Raw genomic sequence first — 19,521 nt, forward strand, 5'->3', positions numbered from 1 at the left:
CGTAATGACTCACCCCATTCCACTAATGCCTGGCTTTACTGTCATTTTTTACAGCATGTGGGAAGCTTGGCAGCCATTTTTAGGTCTAATATCCCCACTGATTGCTGTCACGTTATAATCAACTCATTTGCATATCATCGCGTTTGATGAGGTAGATTACTTGGCACGGACTTCGGTGACTTACAACATCAGGGCGGTGACGGCGAGAGTCGGGAACGGAGGGGGAAGAATTTTGGCTGCAAGACAAATGTGAGAAAAGAGCGGAGGAAACGCGGGTGAAACTTCTCAAAGACGAGCGGACCTTCATCCGCTCGGCCGCTCGGAGTCGGAACGTGAGAAGCAGGAGAAGGTCAGCGCCGGTGAATCAGTCCTGCCAAGATAGAAACACACAGAAAAATAAATCCTATACAGAAATCCATGGAGGAGGCGCAGAGGTAAAGCAAGGTGATTTTCTACATGCGCTGCTCCTTATCCTCTCTTTTAAGAGCAAAGATTATGGATGACGTCGAAAACGTTCCATCGAAGGACACGTTTTGCCTGAGAAGAGAAAGAAAAACTTTACATTAACCCCTGACGTCTGGGAGGCGGCGAGCGCTCAATACGGAGCCGCTGGGATTGAGTCTGGTTCAGCACCTTTGGACCCCACGGTGCCGCGGAGCGACGGGACTGCATGGGATCCAGTCCACAGAGGCTGCAGTGATTAAAGCGGCCGCTCGCTGAGGGGAGGTGTCTGTGCTGCAGGGAAACATGCACGCGGCCTCCACAGCGCCACAAACAACGAGCCCATGAGTAACACGGCCGCCCATAGGCAGCGTGAGGAGGGAAATGAAGCCTGCATGAGGAGCAGGAGGCGAGACGAACGACAGCAGAGCGAGCCGCTGGTAGGTTCTGGTGAACTTCTGGCTGACGGCGTCCGCGTGTGATCCATCGACCCTCAGGGCTCCACGGCTGCTCCCGTTAATGTATTCATATCTGCACCTTGTTGAAGCAACATCCAGAGAGATTTCAAGCTATATGAGCTTATTTCTGATGTACTAAAACAAGCCAGCGCCAGCCTCCTCCCGTTCCTCCCCCCTCTCCCCCCCTCCCGCGCCCATCTCCTTCCCTCCACACTGCAGAAATGGGATTTGAGCGTTTGGGGTTCACTCAGCGGGCAACGAGTCTTGAGGACTCAAACTTTCTGTTCCGTCTGAATCGTTTAGTTTGGGGAAAGTTTGAGCGAACCCACTCTCAGCCTGGAGACATACAATATGATAAGAAGCTGCCTCACATCTGATAAGCAGTTGCATAAACACGCGGCGGCAGAGGAGGACGGCCCACGCTACTGATGCAACAGAATAAAAACACTTCTTACAGTGGAGCCTTGTGTTCTAATATCGCTTCCCTTCATTTTCCTGCAGCCCAAACTAAGACATACAAGTCCTCCCACGCCCGCTTCCTTCCAGCTCACGCTCAAAACTTTATGCAGCACCAGGATCCAGGCGTCAGCTTTAACCACGCTCGCTCTGGATGCTGTTTAACCACATATGCACCTTCTTGTACTCATACTGGACAGTGGCCATTACAGCGGCTTGAAGCACTGAGATCTGAGATGGGGAATAATACAGTCTCCAGAGCAGCACGAAGGGAATCATTTACTCGCTTCCCGCTGCTGCCAACAGTGACGAAGCAGCGCCACCGTCCCGGGATTATTCCCACGTCGGAGGCTGTGCGGCATCTCTAAAGCTGCCATGTGCTGCAGCGTTTGTGAAGGAGAGGTGAGGCTGCGTTGCTCAGCGGAGTCCTCGGGGACGAGAGAGTGGCAGAGGCGCATCCTGTCGGGGGAGTTGTTCCAGATGTGGCGTGCTCGGATCAAAGGGGGAGAGGAGACGCGGCTCCGGTGCTTGGGGCTAAAACGGGGAAGCTCAGAGACGGAGGAGTGGGTGGGAGGACAGGCGTGAGGCAGACTCATCATGCCACATAGTAGATGAGCTCATTTTATACACTGTAAGAAAATGCACCACACGCTTTTCAAACAGCTCAATTGCTGCTCTTCCATGGTATCGAGTAATAATTTAGTTGAATATGACTTTTATTGGCTTTATATTTGATCTGCTAAATACTTAGTCATCGTTGTTTGTGTGTCAAACTAAACCCTTGCAATAAATGGAGTGGGCTGTCCCAGTGTCTTTGAATGGGACGTGGCCCTCAGATCACAGCCACGTTAGCGCGCGAGGACGCCGGCGCTGCTGCAGGAGTCATTTGTAATTTAACATGGGCCGCATCCAACAATGCAACCTCTAACTGTGCTCAGCGCTCAGGAGGCCATTCATCAACTCTGCAGAATCACTGCCAGCGTCTCCGGGTCCAAGGTCACGTCACATGGAATAAAAGGCTCCGTCGTCGCGCTGGTCGGCGTCTCAGCCTGTTTTTGGCTTCGTGTTTGGGACGAGGGGAAACCTCTCCACCGCCGTGATCGAAGGCTGGAGTGAGTGACAGCGCAGGTCACATGTTTGTAAGCAATAAAATCACAACACCCGTAAACGAACATGATATTTCAGGATTTGTTTCCCATCGAGGTGCGTTTCAGGTATGGATTTCTTAAAAGGCGCCGCAGCCATTTGCGCTTTTGTAAATATTTTCTAAACGTGCATTTTCTTTAAGTTTCTCTTTCATTGAAGGGCACGGTGCATGAATGTAAGATGCTAAATGGCAGCCAGGCAGGTGGTGTCTGCAACAGAGGAAGCTAATGACACTTTAAGGTTTCTCCACAGGGGGTTCTGCTCACTGCTGTCTGCCTGCAGCATGCTGACATGTCAAGTGCACTGGCCTCGCTCACGCTGCTGCCTGGTGTGTGTGTGTGTGTGTGTGTGTGTGTGTGTGTGTGTGTGCGCGGGTCCGCTCACCATCCTCCTTCTCCCACGGTGCCAGTAGGAAGTGAAAGGTAGAATTTATTCTGAATATCGATCGTCTGGCATCTCTGTGGGCGTTCTGCGCCGCGGCGTTTGGTTAGGGAGCGTAGATTGATGCCTTGTCAGTCTGTCGTCGCAGTGGGGAGAAGGGCTGTCAATGATACATAAATCTACAGCAGAAGGGTCACGGGGGGGGGCGTGAAGGAAACACAGGCATTTGTTATTAGCTAATTTGTTGCTATATTTGATCTCACATTTAGAAAAGCGATGAAGTGGCCCATCAGCAGGTGTAGTGGTGGAAAACAGGCCCAATATGCTCCACCCCCCCCCCCCCCCCCCCCCCCCCCCCCCCGTGATCCATAAGTGAGTTTTCAGCTGACTGGGTTCACCATTATGTAAAAGTAAGTTGTTTATTAAATCAGAAATCTGCTGTACGCCGCTGTTCAGCTGGAAAAACTTTGAGATACTTTCCTTTGGCACCGCTAGATGCTTCATCAGCAAGTTGCTTCAGAGAGGAATAAACGCGAACGCTCTCGATGAGACGGAGTGTGACAGGAAGGAGCTCGAGGAACGGAGGAGGAAACTTCGCCACAGACACCAGCTTCATAAACGCTCAGCATCAACGTTTCCCCTGATTTAATTACAAACGGTGGATCACAGTGATTCGGCTCAGGCCCAAGGAGCTGTGGACCAGTCACACCTCAGCTGCACCAAAGCTACGGAGTCATATCATACGAGTTAAAGTACAGTAAGTAGATGAAAACTACAACATTACAGCAAATACACTATTTGCAGTAGTTTTATTTTGCAATAAAATGCTGACAGAAAAGAAAACTGAGACACGGCCCTAATTAGTTTCTTGATGTATGTGAACAGTTCCACCATAATCCGTCTTCTGGATATTCATTGGGGCTTCGCGTCCTCCTAATCACGTATGTATTGTTCCATTCCAGCGTCTGACAGAACGGAGCGCTCCCTCAGAACCTCCTGGCAGTTGTGATGTTATTTTGCAGCAGTCCATTTGCAGCGTGTCCACCGTCGGTCCACCGTTAGCTGTGGGTCCTGTCCTTCGGAGGATTCGCCCGTAGCGTCTCTGCAACTATGGAAGAATTTTAAAGAGCAGCAGCAAGCAAACAAAGCAACAGAAGACAAAAAATTACCATAATTGTAGTAATTTCATGATCAATTTGTCAGAGGTTTGTTTACTCTTCATTACTAGCGCCTTCTGAACAGATGTGCTGCACTAGCCCACTCTGTTCAGGCGCCCTCCCCGCAGACTGGGGACGGTGACAAACAACAGAAGCTTCATTAAATCCAAATCGCTTCCTGCTCACAGTCGTAGCAGCGCTCCTCAGAACCTGCTCCTGAATGCCTCCATGTTGGCGTCTTCACAGTATATCTGCGTGTTTGTCGCGTGAGCTCTGTTCATTCACACTGTAAAGCGCCTGTGAGCGAGGAGGGAGCGGGAAAAACGCCTCCTAAACTTGAACCACTCACATTTAACAAGCAGAGTAAATGTTTACACCCACTTCTCTCTCAGGTTCCCGCCACCGGTCGACTGTAATAAACGGCCCCCTCCGAAAACGCGGCACATCTGTCCCCGCCGGCCCGACTCGCCGGCACCGCGGGGGGCGAGCGAGCCTGCGATGAGACGGCCGCTGGATGTTCCATAAACACACAGCTGTCACGCGTCTCACCTGGAGGTCAGGTTCATGAAAGTGCTGACGCTGGCTGCACGTCTGCAGCGGGAGGAAGCGGTAAAGCTAGCTGCAGACTGGCGGGATGACCAGGTTCGGACGGTGAACGGGTGCAAAGCGAAAGGCAGCACACGGAGACACAGGTGAGGGATCAGGTCCTCCTCCTCCTTTTCCCTGTCTCACCCGCCGCCTCTGGTCTTTTAATCTGTAATTCTAAGGATGTGATTTTATAGGCTCGGCCATAAATAATTCATGAACGAGCCGGGGTGACACCCATAGTGGCAGAGGTCCCGCTGTGGCTGATCACTAAGCTGAATTCCATTAGCGGCCAGCACCACCGGCGGTACTTAAAGTGCTCCCACCTTCAGCACTCACGCGCCCCGTCATCACAGCCTCCCGCCGCTGTTTATTTAAAGGATAAAGGCTGCGCTAACGCTACCTCTTCCCCGTTCACACTCTTCTCGCTCTTTCACCTGCCGCGGAGCTCCGCTTCCGCCCAGTCGTGTTCGCCCGCTGCTTTTCAAAAGCCTATTAAAACAGCGAGCCGTGAAGCTACTGCCGCTGCTAATCGAAGCGATGGCGCGCGTCAGCGCCGGAGTCGTAGGGTTTGCTAATTAAGACAGGGAGTTATTGTCCTTAACCAGAACTAGTGTTTTTCTGTGTGTGACCATATTTACACTCCAAACATCTGCAAACGTAGCTAAACTCAGTTTCGTGTCAGTCACAGCCGCGCTAGCACAGGCCACTCAGGAGACAGCGCGCCCTGAACTATAATTAAATTGATGTCGGATGATTCGAGTCCTTCCTGTTTCCCCTGAGTGACAACAATGGAAGTCTAAATCGCTCCACTTGTACAAACAGCACAACGCTGTCTCTGCTAATGGAGCGTTAACCAAACAATTATTGCTGCTGATAATGCTGAAAATCACAAGTGTTTGGCTTTAATTGAAAAGGAGTTGTCATGGGGTAAATATCTCTTTATTTTGCCATTTATCACCTTGCAGCTCACAGGCTGGTGCTTGACTCAGCCTTTAACAATAGGAGCCAATCACCAATGATTTCCAATGGCGCTCAGAGGAGGCTGAGGGCGACCGCGCGTGTGCCGTGCTTAGTTTAGCAGGAACAACGGTGCCGGCGGTTCGTGTGGTGCGTCGAGTCCTTCCTGCCTTTCTGTGTTCAAGGAAATTGCTATTGATGAGCTTCACCGCAGCAAATGGCCCCATGCAGCTTTAAAGGCTCCACGCAGCATTAATGCAAAGTGTCATTTTGATGAGCGGCGCCCTCCGCGGATAAACATGCACACGCTTCTATAGCAGCATGTTCGTTCCTCCTGGCTCGTCGTGATTAATTTCAGCTGAACAGTCCACAGACTTAATGAATTTACTTTGCTAGCACTGATAATATAGTGTGATTCATGCAGGCCTGGAGAACCTGGGCCACTTTCAGACCTTTACTGGGATTTATTAGTCCTGGAACAAATTCTACTTTTAAGTAGTTTTCATGTTTTAAACAAATTAATCAGAAGCTGTTAATGTCTATTTTCAGACTGTCGTTACTGGATAAAAGAGGAGACATCAGTCGAATGTAAGAATAGTGAGGCCTGCAAAAGCTCCTCTCATAAGGGCACAGACGGTTTCCCTTGATTTAAGCTCTGCTTGAACTTCTGCCAGCAGATAAATTCCAACTGAATGTGCATGAAACTGTTTGTCAGCGCCACAAGCACCTACTGGACGCTCTAACTGGACGGGAGTGAAGCACTAACCAGCCTCCAACACTCAGTCAGTGAGGACACAAGGTGGGAACCACAAGGCAAACAGAGTTTACATCATCATACGGTACGTTTGTCCAGTCAGTCACCGTTTCACAGTCACTGTTTTAAAAAATGTCAATTGTTTTTATGAAAATAAATAAACCGCATCCTCCGCGAGCCCGTTATTATTTATGTGGTGAATTACTGTAACACCTACACCTGACCTTCTGTTGAAGAACAAGTGAACACAAATATTTTTCATTTTCAGACCATTTGCACTTCATCAATTATTCGAGGAAGCCCAAAGGCGGCGAGTTTCCATTATTTCCATGAGATGTATGAGCATCAGCATAAATGCGCGTGCTTGAAATACATCTCTTCACTCGCTTTAAGTCATCTGTGCCCTTCGTGAAGTCCCTGAGGGATCCATAACTTTGGAAATTAGTATCCTAATGCGATCAATATTTATGAATATCTTTGCTTTCCAGCTATTTGCATTAAATGTTTTAAGTCTATACCTTGAAAAAAATGAACAAATGACTACGCTTTAAAGTGGGTGATAATAGAACCGTATCAAAGAAGCAGAAACAGCCTCACACACACGATGCAGTGAGACAAACCCCAAATCCAGCCACCGATCCAAAACCATGCACACCTTCACTCTGGTGGAAAACCGCCACCCCCTGCTGAGAGGGAGGCCGTCCTGTGAGCCGGCACCGCGGGGGGCCCTGCCTGAACCCGCGCATCCTGACCGGCCTGTCTGTTACTGATTATCAGGCGCTCAGTTTGTCCCACGCCTGTGGAGAAGCGTTGAGCAACGCAGGAGCCACTGACTGATCGCGTACAATGCTGACAGACGCCGTCACTTAGCGAAAGCCTGACGGAGACGACGAGGACACGCGGCTCCACGTCCAGCGCTCGTCCAATCAGAGCCGTGACAGCGGGAGACAGAAGCAGACGATTATTCCTCTATAATCTCAGTTACAGAGGAGACGGATTAATTCCAGCCGAGAGACGGACTTGAAAGAGACGGTTGGAAGCTCTGTTCAGGGTGAATGACAACTGTGTATTTTTGGATCAATAGAGGTGACTTTTAAAATAAATGTAAAGTCACTCTGAGCCTGATTTGTATGATTTATACTTGGCCTGGACAGACCTGAACCATTAACAGCTGATTCTCACCATGACGCCGCCCTCAGCGGGTGAAAACGGCGTCTCACGTGAAGCTGCATCGCTTTTATGAAACACTGCATCTCCTCCTTCTATTGGACGCCGAGACGCCGCCAGCGGACTACTGGTGCCAGTCCTGTTGCTATGGCGATATCAGTGGTTGTCCACATCAAACATTCCTTCATTTGAGTGACTTTCCGCATCACGATCTGGCACAAATCAAAACGTACATGTAGCGGACGGACTGAGGCCAAATGTGATCAGATTGGACCTGAATGAGGGTTGGTAGTTCGATACCTGGCTCCTCCAAACCTTGGCACCTGCCCTTGGGCAAGGAGATGGACCCACGTTCCCTGAGGTGAGTGAGGCCAGGTGCACGGCCGCTCTCTCACCGCTGAGTGGAAAGTGCTTCAAGTGCAATTAGGCAGAAAAGCTCTATATCAGTGCAGACCATTTGCTATTTACCCGGACGCCGCTTGCCCACAACTGCACTGACCCCTGACTCTTCCTTCCATTACCATCATCATTATTTTATCCAGCACCTGTAAAACTGACAGCCCATGACCGCCCTCCAACCTCCGCCACTATATAATCTGGGTGAAACTCCAGGACTTATAGAAGGCGTCGGCTTCACAACCACAGTAAACTTTTAGCTCCGCAGGAACGTCCACGCGCGCTGCGTTTATGACGCAGTGAAGCAGAAGCTGCCGCTCGCGTTCGGACGGCGCTGCCGCTTTGGGCCGAGGGCAGGAGTGAATGAGGCCAAGAGCAGCTGCATCCGGTGATTTAAAGGCTGATTGGCTGAGCACAAACTGCTCCCCCAGACTGTTGCTACACATAAGAACCTGTTCTTAGAAAACATGCGTCGTTATGTAAAACATCTGAATCACTGCTTCCTCTGAGTGGCTCCAAACTGTGGAGGAGTTATTCCTCCTCATCTGGATCGTTCTGTTCCTCACATACTGTATTTAGCAATGAACAGAGGCCAGTTTTACATCCACTCTGGCAAATAGAATAAGGTTCAGCTCTTCACATCCACGAGTAATAGTGACCTCATCACTCGTGTGCTCATACTCATTATAGCCAGAGGTCACGCCTCCTCCGTCACATCCTGCTGATGCATAAACTCAACTCAAATAAACACAGGAAGTCTAGAGCTTCATCTAATCTACACTGACAGAACTCTGCATGACTGGACAGGAGAGCCCAGGATTCATAGGTGGAAAACCAGTGATGTGTAAATGCCACAGGATGCTGTTACCTCCTAACGGCACCAGTTGCACCGATAACTCTGACACCGGAGCAGTGTCACGGCGTCCAAAAGCGCCATCTCCGCTGACAAGCGTCGCCCATATTTCAGTCGGCAGCTCAACGACCGTATTAACAGCCCTATTAATCTCAAGTAATGATGCAGCAGGTTATTACAGGCGCAGAGGCTGCGTCTGTGCTAAAGGAGACAGATCAAACTCATCATCTTTATTGGCAGCTGCCACATTGAAGTGGGGCATTTGTTAACATTCAGGAATGACGGAGCCGAGGGTTAAGTAACTGCTGTCTGACCAGCGGCGAGCGCCGCATCAGCGTTTCCTCCGTCCGCATCTGAAGCCTCTTCACTGCGTTGGGAGGACCTGTTCATCCAGCTTTTACTTTTTGGCCCCAGCTCCTAATTAACGATCGGTCGCCGCTTTGCTCCTCTGACGCGACGATGACAGCTGCTGGGAAGCACAGGAAGAGCGGCTCATTCTTCAGAGCGTTGTCCAAGATATCAGTCAAAGATATTGCTTTGGACTGAAAATATATGCTTGTATATTATCATTTAAAGGGTCCCAGTCGCAGAGAAGCCAAGACTTTAACACGCAGACAGACGTAAGTGGCTGTTAAGGCTGAGAAAGGAAGCGCTCTGCCTTTGATTGGGCTTGAAATGAACCCCCCCATCGCTCACATACAGTAGCTCCTGTCTCCGGTCCCAGGGTGTGAACATGCGCTGTTTGAGCGGGTTTGAGCGTCTCCGCCCCCTCCACCGGCCTCGCGCCTCCCGCCGTGTTTGCCTCGGCCATTACCTGGTGTGAGGGAGCTCTGCATGTCTGCCGGCTGATGCGGCAGCAGGGCCCCAGCTGTGGGAGGGATATTGGAAAAGGCTTTTATTGGGCCAGTTCAAATCAGACACACTTTAGGAAGGTGCATTTTGTTGTGACCGTTCCACTGGTGCCACTTTGGGAACGACGTGTAATCGCTTTTGGGGATAAGATAATGGAGATCCTCAACATTCCTGCCTTAAGCTTTTTTTCCACATCAGCAGTGCCTGAGTGTTTTTGAAATCACTTCCCAACACCTGCGTTTTAATGGCAGCCGAGCTAAGTTTCCACCCCACATTGTACAGTAAACAGAAGCTTGAAGCAGCATGAAGGAGGGGATCTAAAGGTCTGTGAAGGTGTGTGTGAAAAGTACCAGTTGCTCTATTGGCTGGAACCTCAGAATCTCCCATCTCATTCTGGCCAATCTCCTGCAACCTAATTCCATGGAAATTAAAGCATAATGCCAGACACACACACACACACACACACACGCACGCACACACACACACACACACACACACACACACACACACACACACACACACACACACACACACACACACACACACACACACACACACACACTCAAAGGAAACACTGGAGCATGTGGAAGTTTACAGAGCAGAACCCGGGGAATATAAAAACAGAGCTAGATGTGGGATTTATAAATATGGAGGAGCGATAAGAGGATCAGGGAATCAGAGTCTTTCTGGCTCACTGGTCAGAACTGCACAATCACACAATGATGGACCTAATGCAGGACGAGGAGGTGAACGCAAACTTAATCGGGTTTCTTCAAAAGCTGATGTTTAAACAAAGCGATAAATAAACCAGTGATGTTCCTGAATTCCTTCCTCTTACTGTTGATGCAGCAGTAACGCGAAAGTTAGAAACCCGGCGTAATTACAACGTGTGCAATTCAGGACTGTTTGTTCTTCAGGGATTCATTCAACAATTAAGCTACAAAGTAGCGCTATCAGAATTATTGCGGCGCGTTTATGAGTCTCCTGCTCTCTCTGCTTTATGTATTCAGATCATGGCACATCTGTGTTTTCTTTTAAGCACATTAGGCAGCTCTATAAAACAAGCTGTGCCTCCTCCCGACGCCTCCACTCGCACCTTGAACACACACGTGACAACGCGAGTCCCAGACGTTGGAGGTACAGTCAAATGTATGTTAATTCAAACACAGTATGTGCACGTTTCAAAGTGAAAATGGAAAAGGTCTCCAGTCCTACTGGGACGAGCTGCAGCCTCACATCGCTTACATGCAGTGTGATGCAACACGGGAGCTTTAAAACAAGCCCTCGTTTCCTGGTGGCTCATGTTAAAGCTCATTTCAGTTCGAGTAACTAGAAAAGCGCTTTAATGGCAGCGTGAGCGTCCGGGCGCGTGGTCAAAGAGGACAGGGTTCTGCACAGTGACACCAGCAAACCCATTATATACGAGCGCACAACAGCGATAATGCTCCAATACAAACAGGATTAGTCCCTATATACACACATACGGTGCAGACTCACAAACAGCAGCAGGGCCGGGGGAGACGGCGGCAGGGTGTAACTAAACACAACTAAACACAACGATTACCCTGCCTGCACACACACACACACACACACACACACACACACACACACACACACACGCTGGATCCGCTCCCATTATTGGCTTTAGATGAAATCAAGATCGATTGATCACTCGGCCTGAGACACTGCAACCGCTCCGCTGGGTGCGTTTGTTTGTGTGCGTCTCGAGGGCGGTTGTGTTAGCGCTCAGAGATGAAATGTGCAGGGAACGTTTGTATGTTTCTAAATACGGGCGGTCAACAGATTTGATGCTTGTTGATGCATGTTTATGGTTATGGGTGTGTGTGGGAATGAAGCCCACTACCCAGGAGTGAGAGCTTCCTAGAGGTACCACACACACACACACACACACCCACACACACACACACACACACACACATCTGACACACTTCCTCTCGGCGTAGGATGAAAAGAATATTTAAAGACAGAGCCGTCTGAAGGACTCTCATACATATTTCATCCAGCAGAGCTCATCCTGCTATCATAAAACAGATTAATTGGACATTTACTCAGGCATCAATCGATTTGGAAAATATATCAGTATTACATTCTCTCTCCTCACCGACGCTCACTCAGGTTTTCTATTGCTCTTATGTTTTTATCATCCTGTTTAGTCTCCCTGGGGTCCAGCAGAGTAATGGCCTGGAGCGGCCATTACGCCAGTGTCGGTGTCGGTCCAGGCTGCTCTCAGCCAAAACAAGCGCCGTGCCTGCGTGTCGGCGCCTCAGGTCCACTGAGCTCGGACCTGGGAGGACGTCTGCGGCGGCCTGTCGTCGCCCGCCGTTCATCTCAGCAGGGACGTCCTCCGGTAAACGTCCAGGCGATTACAGCGGCGGCGCCTCAGCATCTGTGTCTCCACGGCGACGTGCAGCCACTCAGCACCTGTTAGCGAGGTGCTCGACGCACAGCGACGCGCCACAAACACTCTCGCTTCGAGCCCGGTTGATTTCTGGCGCCACTGGTTTAACGTTTAATCACCATGTAGCGAACACTAAACCAAAGCCTCTGTGACTAAACAGCAGAGGAACGAGGGGCTCCGCGCGCCTGCTTACGATGCAAACCGTGTTTTAAAATATCAGGTTCTCAGGATAAGACTGATGAGGCTCTATATCTTTTTTTAGTGTCAATAAATCTCTTTTAGAAGACCAGCAACACAATTGATCCTGCTGAGCTGCTTGCTTAGTCAAAGCCAGATACAGATTATTCCTCTGTGCCACAGAGCCTGAAACAATAAGCCTGCAGCTTTAAGGCTGTTACAGCGTGTAACATGTCACTTAGTTCAGTCCACCAAATATTCATGAGAAGTGGCTGGTGTTTGTTTGTTTTTTTTTTATATAAAAAGTCTCAGTTTCTGCCTTTATTGTGTGGGTTCATACGTGACCTGCTGAGGACGTGGCCACCGGGTTGAACGATCTGAGTCCGTCTCTCACTCCTTCCTCCTCCAGCACCATCATCATCATCGCCGCTTCGCCTCCAGCTTCTCATCGTCTCACTCACACACACTCTCCTGCAGAAAATTGAATCTGTGACCGCAATCATTTATGCTCATTTTGCACTTGATGCGCATCAACTTGATGAGTCTAACTCGTTCATTAGCAAAAGTAGATGAGGCACGTCCAGACTTTTCCATTAGTAAGTGCATCAGGCAGCTAATGCTGGGTTACTAGTACCTGTGTAAAACACACCAAGGTGTTTCAGTTTACTGCAAATAGACAGGGGCTATTTAAAGAAAAGGCAGCTTCCTCCCCAGGACGGCTGGATTTAAACCATCCCAGAGCTGCCAGGAACAACAATGCATCCCCGAGAAGCAGCTCCCAGTGGGCAAACACGCATCCCCACCACTGGACAGCGTTCCACCCACAAGAGTGTGCAGGTGTAGCTGGAAGTAGCTCTCAGCAGCCTGATTCTATCAGCCGGAGCCGAGCCGAGCCTCTCTCCTCCGAGTGCTCGGGGAGCTCGGAGACATAAAAGGTTTTTGCTTGAGGCCAAACAGTTAACTCTCAGCCAGATGCTGCGTGTGTGTCGGGTCCAGACGCCGTGCGTGTGTGTGTGTGTGTGTGTGTGTGTGTGTGTGTGTGTGTGTGTCTTATACCGCTGGGCTTCAGCTCCATAACTGATTGGGCCCGTTTCTTCGTTAGAGGAAGTGAACGAGTAAGTGGCCACGGCTGCACACACGGCCTGTGACTGGATCTGTCCTCTGCCTCCGTCTGGAGCCTCAGCCCACAAACCAGCGGCGTCAGCGGAGCTCCCAAGGCGCTCCGGCTCATCTGCGCCTATCGCACCTGCTTCCACTAAAGCGGGCGCTTCGGCGGCTACAATCAACGAGCAAACGCACTCCAAGAGCAGAATTTGTTTTGAACGTGGAATCTCTTCAGCGGACCGATAAGATACAGATGAAAGGAAAGGCGCGATCAAATGCGCAGATATGAGCGCGCGCAGCAGAGGCAGCGGCTCTTGGCACAGGTGGCGCATTCATTTGGAGGCGTCAGACAAACATACCTGATTTTCCTTTCATGAAGCCTCTTGTATAAACCTTGGCTCAGTGTGACTTCACATCACCACCACGCATGGCTTCACTGTGGTTCCACACTAGGATACAGTGTATTAGCTCCAGTGTATTACGCTTGGCAGACGAACGGGGGCTGGAACAAACTTAACAAACAAGCACTTAGTTCTAGAGGAGAACAGTGGCTCAGAGCGTTCACACTGAGGAGGGAGGTCCTGCAGGCGGAGGTGCCGGCTCAGTGTCCTGCACTGTCCATGGCATCAAACTGTACAAGGGAACGTATGAAAACCCAGTTTATTAATGCATTTCTTAAAATGAATGAAAACAGGATGTTCTATATTCGAGACAACTGCTCCCCTCCTTCAACCTGTGGCCTTCGTGGTCGGACCTGTTCCTTTCACTGAAGGGCTGTAGGTGGGATTTGCTCCTGAACCTGATGTTGTGAATGCGCCGTGAGGTTTCATCTAAGACAAATTATAGTGCGTTGGGCCTCTGAGTTGTTAACTCAACCTTGTAATAGCTGACTCGGGTCTAATCTCACTCCTCTGTCCTTTCCACTTTGTCTGAGCCTAATGGACACTCTTATGTGTTGTGCACATTAACTCCACTTTGTATCAATGTAATGAAGAGCCTGTATCTGATAGTCGACCATGCTCTGTTTGCAGCGTCGTGGCTCCTTGTCTCTCCTATAGAACACACAACACGGAGCCCTCCTCATTCATTCACTGCAGATATGCACGATGACACACATCATTCATCAGTACTATTATTTTAGCCGCCTGCTTTTCCTACTAATGATCCGTTCGCTGCTCTTTTTTCCATCAAACTGTCAGATTTGCTCTCTTTGTTGTTTTCTGCTCCCTTTGTAATCTTCTGGAGGTAATTCACCGGCTGGAAAAGGTCATCACTAATGCTGTCATGCACGTGAGCACATACAGTAATAGGTGAGAAGAGAGTCCTTTGACTAAAGGCTCCACATCTGTGTTTGTTAAGTGTTCCCTCTATTTGCATCTGCTTTGAGGTGGATATACATACAGTATACTGCATTATGCTCTAAATACCTAACGGCAATTAGCCCAGCACAGATTTAAAACGCATTGTTATTTCAGCCGCAGACTTTCAGAGCTCCTCACCAGCCGCAGCGGCACAGGATGAGACCAGGAGGGAGGAAAGAACCGAAAAGTAGAAATCAGATTTTGTCTACAGATGTCCTTTAAAAAGGAAACTCACAGATGTCACACACAGTGTGCTGTAATAGAGGTTTCACTCTGAAGTGCGTCAGTAGATTTGTCAGCCCATTAGCTGGAAATAAAGGACCTGAAAATAGAATGACTTTTTCATCACTGCTGACACTTTTTCCTAATGTTTTTTGTGGAAAATGTATCAGTAATGATGAGTGAGGTTGGTGAGTCCAGGACTAAAGATGAGTGTTAGTATCTATATCTGTCTTCTTGTGTGTAGTTTAAATGTTCTCCCCTGTTTCTGACCTGTCCAGGCTGTAAACAAACCACGGCTGCAATGACAGATTCAGGTTTCGATTTTTTAAATCAATTTGCACTTTCCTAATGTGTTTCCATTTTGCCCTCAGGCGTAATATGTATAAATTAATGCAAATTAAGTGCATTTTTTCTACGGAAGGTGAGTGAGCATGAATCCTTGTGATCGTCTGGCTGCAGCAGCCGAGCCCCGAGACGTGTCCTGCCCATCAAATCAACCTGGACAGGTGATGATAAATACCGCGTACATGAGCCTCTGAAGACAACAAGAGCGATGATGGGATAAAAAGTGGGAAGCGCGTGAGAAAAAGAGAGAATGTAAAACAGTGGGAGCGACAGTGGAGGTTGTGAGCGGGAGCAGAAAGAGTCCAGGAAGCCGAGGTCTGAGCAGCGGCCTGTTCCCTCCCATCATCTCTCCTTCACTCCTCTCCATCTCCTCTCATGTCAGCAGCTTTAGTGCCCACACCACCGATCTATACATCATGCACCACCCTTTCAGTCAACATTTCCATTATGCATTGCGAGTCATGATGCTCAGTATGAATTATGTAGATTGCTTCACTGTTTGGCTTCACAAAATGATTTCATTGGGCCTCGGTAAATGCCATTCAATTTAATGTTGTAGTCCTGAAAGGTACACACTGTTTACTGTTTGTGTTTGTGTTAAGACTCCATCTAGAATCAAAATAGAAGGATTAGCTGCAATGAGTTAGCAGAATGTATTAATGTCACTGTCTTTGCCTGCATAGTCAGTGATGTGAGGGCTTCCGCGACTGCAGACAAGAGTACACAGAGAGATGAAGTCACGAGAAGAGTAAAAGCAAATGAGAGAAGTGGCTGAAGGGTGTTTAGAGGGTAGAGCAGGTAGAGAGAGAGGCAGACGGAAGGGGGGGGGGGTGTAGAATAAGATGTGGTATTGTTAATGCTATAGTAAATTAATATTCGTGTGAGGTCATCCATCAGGAGGAGAGCAGGCGAGCCGTGAGAAACATGATAATGGAACCTGTCACCGGTGGGGAGGGGAGTGAGGGGGGAGGAGGAGGGGAGGAAAGAACAGGTACAGGTAGGGAGGGAAAACAGAAGCACCTACGAGAGGAGCAAAAGAAAGAAGCAGCGAGCATCAGGAGAAGGTAAATGTGGGACGGACATGGAGGACTGGAGGGAGAGAGAGAGGAAGGAGGAAGGAAGGTGTAGGCGGCAGGAAAGGAAAGATGAAGGGAAGGTAAGCAGCAGAGAGACGCCTGCGGTGGCACAAAGTAAGAAATAAAAAGAGGCAAAGGAACTGGTGTGTGTGTGTGTGTGTGTGTGTGTGTGTGTGTGTGTGTGTGTGTGTGTGTGTGTGTGTGTGTGTGTGTGTGTGTGTGTGTGTGTGTGTGTGTGTGTGTGCGTGTGTGTGTGTGATGAGGGAGGAAGCCATGCAGAATTAATCTACAAATTACAATGAATAATTAAGGCCTGGGAATCCCATGGGGATAAGATGGAATATTGAGCAAAATGGAGGGAGGAGGAAGAAGAAGAGGTGGGAGGGCAGCTGACAGAACTGAGGGAAGGGGGGGAGGGGGGATGTGAGCCTGACGGGGGACGCTACCTCAGGCAGTCTGACACAGACCCCTCAGGAAAACACGAAGCCACTGAAACACCACTCCAACAGTGGCGAGGAAAAGAGGTTGGAGGTGTTTCCGTCCTCGCAGGAGAAGAAGAAGCAGGTCCTACTGAGAATAAAGACAGCACAGAGAAAGCCAAAAGCCTGATTAGAACGAGAGGGAAAGTGGAAGGACGCGGCCGAGGAAGCGAGACGCCGCCGAGGAAGCGGGACGCGGCCGAGGAAGCGGGACGCGGCCGAGGAAGCGGGACGCCGCCGAGGAAGCGAGACGCCGCCGAGGAAGCGGGACGCGGCTGAGGAAGCGGGACGCCGCCGAGGAAGCGGGACGCCGCCGAGGAAGCGGGACGTGGCCGCGTCAGTGCAGGCCCGTCCTCCCGCTGTGGCTGCGAGCTGCAGATGTGGACTCCTCGAGAGACAAAGAGCAGGAAGCGCACGCCGTGGCGACGTGAGCTGCCTCGTTTAAAGACATGGTGGTGACGGCGTCCACCGGCGCAGACCTGCGGCCACGCAGACCTCGCGCTTCTGAGTTGGATTGAACTAGGAGCCATAAAGGCCCACTTCCCGTCGACCGCCTCTCGTTGCTGCTTCCTGTGATCTGGCGCTGCTGTGGAAGGAGACGGGACCGTCTCCTGAGCGGTACCGCGAGAGGCCGGAACAAAGGCACCAGAAAAAACGATCCGCTCTCATTCTGCATTACTGTAAACACGTCTCTGTTGTTGAAAGAAGGGACAGGAATCACTGAGAAACAGTTGTTGCTCCTACTTGCAAATTAAAGTGGATTAAAAGCTCCTCGAGCAGCAAAGGTGTCGACGGCATGTGTTCTCCCCTTTCACACTCAGGTTCCGTGCTCAGATTGTTGTGTCCTCTGCTTTGAGGGATCATCAACTTCTTGTTCCTCTGCTCGATTTTGAGAGCATTGCTGCAGTAAAGCTTCTCCCCAGACACACGTTCACCGTTGTTTTGAGTTTGTTACTTATTGTAATTTAGCGTTTTACCATTTCATTTGAATTTGTATCTGGTAACAAAGCACGGTAATGTGGCACCTTTATTTTCCCAAGCTGAGCCTCGGGGCTGCACATTCCTCACCACCATGGATTTCAGGTGAAATTAACACAGAAGTCACAAAGCACGCTCCAAATGTCAACTGTCTGGTAGAGGAAAGTGCTGCTCGGGATGTTTGAACTTGAAAGGCGCAAATTAAGGACAAGCTTTAAGGTTATCGCTCTGGGTCAGGTTGGAACTTGAGAATACAAGTATATAAAGGTTAAGTCCAGGTCACGTCTCTCCCTATAACCTGAGCTTTCCTCATTTAATTATTAAACACAGTGTTTCAGTCTGTAGCTCAGTCCGAGGGTTAGCCTGTGTATCAGTCTACAGGTTGGTCTGTAATTCAGTCTGCGGGTCAGTCTATTAGTCAATCTGTGTGTCAGTCTGTAGCTCGGTCTGTGATTCAGTCTGTGATTCAGTCTGTGATTCAGTCTGTAATTCAGTCTGTAGCTCAGTCTGTAATTCAGTCTGTAATTCAGTCTGTAGCTCAGTCTGTGATTCAGTCTGTAATTCTGTCTGTGTGTCAGTCTGTAGCTAGGTCTGTGTGTCAGTCTGTAGGTCAGTCTGTAGCTAGGTCTGTGTGTCAGTCTGTAGGTCAGTCTGTAGGTCAGTCTGTAGGTCAGTCTGTGTGTCAGTCTGTGTGTCAGTCTGTAGCTAGGTCTGTGTGTCAGTCTGTAGGTCAGTCTGTGTGTCAGTCTGTAGGTCAGTCTGTAGCTTGGTCTGTGTGTCAGTCTGTAGGCCCATGCTCCTTTTGGCTCCAGCATTAGGAGCTTTTTAAAGAGACCACCAAAACATGAAGCCCTGACGTCCGCTGGGCCGTCGCCAGCTTTAATCACCGTCCTGCTGTTTATTGTGCGCCACCATCTCATCTCATTTAACTCATCTGACCTCTCCAGTCGCCTCCTTTCCTCATTTCCTCCCTCCTTCTCAGCCGGCTGTATTAATTTAGTTTTTGTCAACGTGTGGTGAGTAAATGTGATTTCAATCAATACTCGTGGAGCAAATATGCTGCCTGGGAGTAGACGCATCAGGATGAGACCGTCAACAGCTAGAGGATGATGAGTGGAAGTGAACCCTCAGTGATGCTGCTGCCCACGAACAGAAAACACAGTTCAACGCGTCCGTGTACAGAACCACGACGCATCCGGCCTTTGTGGGCCCTTCCAGGACACGTACCGATAACAATGGGCCAATTACTGCCTAATTACTACAGATAACTGGTTCAATAAATTCTTCTGGTTCAATTTCACTTTAATTGTCCCAATTAGATTCAATTAGATCTCGTTGGTATAAAGAGGACAGTGAGAATGGATGATGTGGCACCAAAGGGTCTATTATTAAGTCCCAACATCCCAAATGTAGTTTCCCTACATGGATGAATGCCCAGCGCAGCGCAGACTGTACAGACCTACTGTACACGGGTGCGTGGGCTTTGAACCGATGGAGGCCGGACTCCTTCCCACCGTGGGACGGATGTTTCCATTAACGAAGCTGCAGCCCAAGTGGGTGAAGTGGCCGCTTTGAGGGTTCCCGTTCATCACGTCCACACAGGACCATCCTCCGCTCACGCCGCTCGCCTCGGCCTCGTTCTTCTCTCCTTCACGCCCGCCGCCTCAGAGGAAAGTGCTTTTCCGCCTTGCTCCTGACACAACAACAGACGGCACCTTGGCTGGGTTTGCCGGCGGTGATAAACGGGATGGCTA

At 49.6% G+C, this 19,521-nt stretch overlaps 1 long non-coding RNA gene across 3 annotated transcripts in view; it reads right to left on the minus strand.

Moving 5' to 3' along the window:
- Window positions 1–3,674: 3,674 nt before the first annotated feature.
- Window positions 3,675–19,521, minus strand: part of LOC114866226 (uncharacterized) — a 74,555-nt gene continuing 58,708 nt past the window's right edge. Inside the window, exons 9-10 of one of the 3 annotated variants that reach the window (XR_008696034.1) lie at window positions 19,227–19,460; window positions 3,675–3,990 (exon numbers count right to left, since the gene is read on the minus strand). This is a non-coding gene — a long non-coding RNA (uncharacterized LOC114866226). Of the gene's footprint in view, window positions 19,461–19,521 lie in introns of all 3 variants that reach the window. The other 2 variants (XR_008696033.1, XR_008696032.1) reach the window with 2 other exon arrangements.

The sequence above is a fragment of the Betta splendens genome, chromosome 11, assembly GCF_900634795.4.
Source record: "Betta splendens chromosome 11, fBetSpl5.4, whole genome shotgun sequence".
Taxonomy (NCBI): Eukaryota; Metazoa; Chordata; class Actinopteri; order Anabantiformes; family Osphronemidae; genus Betta; species Betta splendens.